The 5,000-nt window shown below is 45.7% G+C and overlaps 1 protein-coding gene across 1 annotated transcript in view; it reads right to left on the bottom strand.

Moving 5' to 3' along the window:
* The window catches only part of LOC115828388 (neuronal migration protein doublecortin-like), a 57,455-nt gene that overhangs the window by 51,686 nt on the left and 769 nt on the right, over positions 1–5,000 (bottom strand). The window lies entirely within an intron of this gene.

Genomic DNA, 5,000 nt, shown 5'->3' with positions numbered 1-5,000 from the left:
TGGTGAACAGTGATAATGTGGTGAACAGTGATAGTGTGGTGAACAGTGATAGTGTGGTGAACAGTAATAGTGTGGTGAACAGTGATAGTGTGGTCAACAGTGATAGTGTGGTGAACAGTAACAGTGTGGTGAACAGTGATAGTGTGGTGAACAGTGATAGTGTGGTGAACAGTAATAGTGTGGTGAACAGTGATAGTGTGGTCAACAGTGATAACGTGGTGAACAGTGATAGTGTGGTGAACAGTGATAGTGTGGTGAACAGTAACAGTGTGGTGAAGAGTAATAATATTCACCCATTACATGCTCATAACTGAGTGAAATGCAGAAGAATCTTAACTGCAAATACTCAAGAATTCTGTAATTCTACATTTGCTTTCTGCTCCCCTCCCCTCCTCTCCTCTTCTCTCCTCTGCCATCTGTCCTACATTTCTCCTCTCTCTCTCTCTCCTACACAACCAAATCTCTGCTTTAACATCCCCTCGCTCCTCCTCTCCATCTTTCCATCCAGTCCAGCGTTGCCTTCCCAGGGCAGCAAAGGGGGGAGAGATGTCGGAAGGGCATTAATCACTCACACACACACACACACACACACACACTCACACACACACACACACACACACACACACCACACAATGAAAGGCCAGAGGATCATCCATCACTTGTGCTAAACGACTGCCACAGTACAAACAATTCACAGAGGGAGATGATACACAGAGGACGGAGTTCATCACTCTCTCTCTCTCTCTCTCTCTCACACACACACACACACACACACACACACAACTTTCTTGCTTCCCAAGTCCTCACCCTCTCCATCTTCTCCTGTCTAACTCCAACCCATCTTCCCTAATCCAACCCTTTACTTCTCAGCATCTCTCTCTCTCTCTGTCCTTTAGCCATCTTCCATCCATCTCTCTCTTCGTTCTCTCCCTCACTGATGCTGATGGTCACCTGACTCCTGATTAAATGACTAATGCTTTATCTCTGTCTTATTTACATAATCACTCCTTCCTTCCCACCCTCTCCCCTTAGGCTCTCACTCTGCTCTCTCAGTGATGTAGTTACCCTCCTTATAATCAGCCTGTACTGTACAGAGACAGAGGGAGACACACTGAGGGATAGAGACAGACAGACAGAGAGAGAGAGAGACGAAGACAGACGGAGAGAGAAAGAAAGCAAGAGAGAGAGAGAGATAGAGAGAAAGAGACACAGAGAGAGAGATAGAGAGAAGGAGACACAGAGAGAGAGATAGAGAGAGAGCAAGAGAGAGAGAGAGAGAGAGAGAGAGCAAGAGAGACAGAGAGAGAGAGAAAGCAAGAGAGAGAGAGATAGAGAGAGAGAAAGACACGGAGAGAGAGCAGGAGAGAGGGAGAAAGACAAAGAGAGAGATAGAAAGAGACAGAGAGCGAGAGAGAGAGGGAGAGTGTGAAAGGGACAGATAGATAGATAGATAGATAGATAGATAGATAGATAGATAGATAGATAGATAGATAGATAGATAGATAGATAGAAAGACACACAGAGAGAGAAAGGGAGAGGGAGAGAGAAAGAGATCACGAGGTCAGAGAGGAACTGAGGAGAGATAATGTTACATTGCAGGTGTCACATAAGCAGATATTCCCTGAGGGTTTACAGTGTCCAGAGTTAATCTAGAGCAATCACACACACACAGGAAACCACTCTCAGTCAGAAACAGCAGGAAAGCAAAGAATACACTTTCTTTTTCCCGCATGAAAAACAGTGATCTCTCAGTGTAACATTGTCCAGGAGATGAGTGGTTTTTGTGTGGACATGTTGAGTAAAACTTACAATGGTTAAATGAGTGATTGCATGTACATTAGACAAATGTACTGTGTATGAATTAATATACAATATATAGGTTTAATCACATTCTTACTGATGCAGATTTTCCGTCATGTCTGTTAAGTGAATGAGTATCAGAGTAACCAGTTGAGCCACTGCTGAGTCGTCTACGGCAACCAACACGCCAGGCGTCAGCGTGCATGTGTAAATACTGATCTAGCGTTTGAAAGTGGTTGTATGTTTTTCTAGGAGCAAAACACGAATTATTCAAAAATTACACATGCATTTAGATACACGCACACACTCCATCTTGAAAACACACACAGACACACACACACACACAGACACACACACACACACACACACAGTGTCGACTAAAAGGCTAGCTAAGCCCCTGAGGAACTCTCTTTTGAGCGTCTTCAGTGCAGTTTAGTAGAGACTCCTGTGAGATTACTGCACTCTAAATCTCATCTAAAAACACAGATTACCCTCGCTTTGCTCACCACAGAGAAAATCTCACGGCAAACTGGCTTTAGACTGATCCATCAGCTCTCACAGGAAAATGTCAAACCAGTTACTATGATCAGAATGAACAATCTTTCAGTCTAAAGTCTTTAAGGATCAAAAACGAAATGTTTCCCCAGATTCCACTGCCGTCGCCAGCTAGCCCCACCCCCTTTTATTTCTGCCATGTTAGATTTTCTGCCAGATTTGCTATTACAACCCCCCCCCTCCCTTTTTTTTTTGGCAAAATTGTTATAATGTGACCACCAAACGTCAGTCAATACTGTGAGAGCTTTCCTCTTAGCCAACCCGCCTGTAACATGTAGCCTCTTAGCCAACCCGCCTGTAACATGTAGCCTCTTAGCCAACCCGCCTGTAACATGTAGCCTGTAGCCAACCCGCCTGTAACATGTAGCCTGTAGCCAACCCGCCTGTAACATGTAGCCTGTAGCCAACCCGCCTGTAACATGTAGCCTCTTAGCCAACCCGCCTGTAACATGTAGCCTCTTAGCCAACCCGCCTGTAACATGTAGCCTCTTAGCCAACCCGCCTGTAACATGTAGCCTCTTAGCCAACCCGCCTGTAACATGTAGCCTGTAGCCAACCCGCCTGTAACATGTAGCCTGTAGCCAACCCGCCTGTAACATGTAGCCTGTAGCCAACCCGCCTGTAACATGTAGCCTCTTAGCCAACCCGCCTGTAACATGTAGCCTGTAGCCAACCCGCCTGTAACATGTAGCCTCTTAGCCAACCCGCCTGTAACATGTAGCCTGTAGCCAACCCGCCTGTAACATGTAGCCTGTAGCCAACCCGCCTGTAACATGTAGCCTCTTAGCCAACCCGCCTGTAACATGTAGCCTGTAGCCAACCCGCCTGTAACATGTAGCCTCTTAGCCAACCCGCCTGTAACATGTAGCCTCTTAGCCAACCCGCCTGTAACATGTAAGGAATTAGTCTACGTGACGTCACGGTAGCAGTAGCAGTAGAGATGTTATGTCATGTTAAAGCAACACAGCAGTAGTGTCAGGAATAATAATAATAATAATAATAATAATAATAATAATAATAATAATAATAATAATAATGATAATAATAATAATAACAGAAGTACTATTCGAGGTAAATGTAGTTCTTGTAGTTGTAGCTGTAGTGTTACTGTTAAGTTATTGGTAGTTGTAGCTAAGAAGTGATGGATGTAGTTGTAGTAGATAGAGATGTGACAGATGTAGATATAGTAGATAGAGTTAGAGTAGAAATATGGCAGGTGGTAGTAGTACTAACAGTGACAGCTGTGATTAGCAGGTTGCCTGTTGATAGTAGTGATTGATAGTAATGTGGAACTGTCATGGTGGGTTAAGTCAGAGGCTGATGGGGGAAGAACTTACAGGTCTGCAAAACCCTAGATCTGGTAAGTGTGGGGAAAACTATGACAGATAAAAACAACAATGTTAGCACTCTCTCATTTCAGACAGATCACCTGCAGAGGGCATGGTTATAAACACACACATATCCAAGTTATGTTTTGCTCTGGTTCAATGCTATGCCAGAATTTGCTTCAGACACTTAAACTTACACCTGTCACACACACACAGCAGTGACCGAAGTGATCAAAACGAATGTCCAGCTACGGCATGTAGCAGTCATAGCCGTTGTACTATAGCAGTAACAGTAGGAGGCTAATGCAAACAGTGACACTGGCGACAAAGAGGTGAGTTGGACAAAAGAGTGGAGGTGTTCTTTAAAACATCATTCTCAATGTAACAGGTCCACAGGACCACACACACGCGCACACACACACGCACACGCGAGCACACACACACAAACCATGCGCACAACCACACGCGCACACACACACACACACATATGCACATGTACACACAGACACACGCACAAGCACACGCACGCACACACGCACGCACACACGCACGCACACACAGACACACTCACAAGCACACACACACACACACACACACACACACAGACACACACACACGCACGCACACACAGACACACGCACGCACACACACACGCACGCACACACGCACGCACACACAGACACCATGCGCACACACACACACACACACACACACACACACACAGTAATTCTAACTGGTTGAGTGGCAGCGGGCCTCACTGTGTGTACTGAGATCAGTATTAAAGCAGCAGGCAGTAGAGTTCAGGCAGTAAAATCCACAGTGGGAGCCATTTAGTCTTCTGTCTCCACTGCAATAGACTTCAGCTTTATGAGGTAATTAGGAAAGGCTGCCAAGACATCACTGGAGATAACCAATCAGTTCTGAGAATGCTGCATAAGAATGACACTAGGAGTACTCGCCCACCACCGCAAGGAACTGGGTTCGAATCCCAGCAGCGGAAAATTGTCTTCCCCGGATGCTGCTATGGAGACTCCCACTGTTTTGTTGGGGTGCTAGATTAGCAGAGGACAAATCTGGGGAGCATAGTCCTAACCTCCGTGTGTCTTACACCCCCGAATCAAGTCCTCCACAGTGAAAAGACGTCGTCAGCGGCTCCACGCGTAGCGGAAGAGACAAAGGGCAGTCTACACCCTCCATGGCCAACGTGAGGGTTGTGAAAGCAAGGGGGAGTAGACAGACAAGGGAACTGGACATGACTAAACTGAGAGAAAACCGTTTTCATGTATGAACCACCAGAACGTTTCACTTTTTCTTTTT

Source organism: Chanos chanos, chromosome 15 (genome assembly GCF_902362185.1).
Source record: "Chanos chanos chromosome 15, fChaCha1.1, whole genome shotgun sequence".
Taxonomy (NCBI): Eukaryota; Metazoa; Chordata; class Actinopteri; order Gonorynchiformes; family Chanidae; genus Chanos; species Chanos chanos.
The sequence above is the reverse complement of the archived record's forward strand: the minus strand, read 5'-3'. Positions and strand labels throughout refer to the sequence as shown.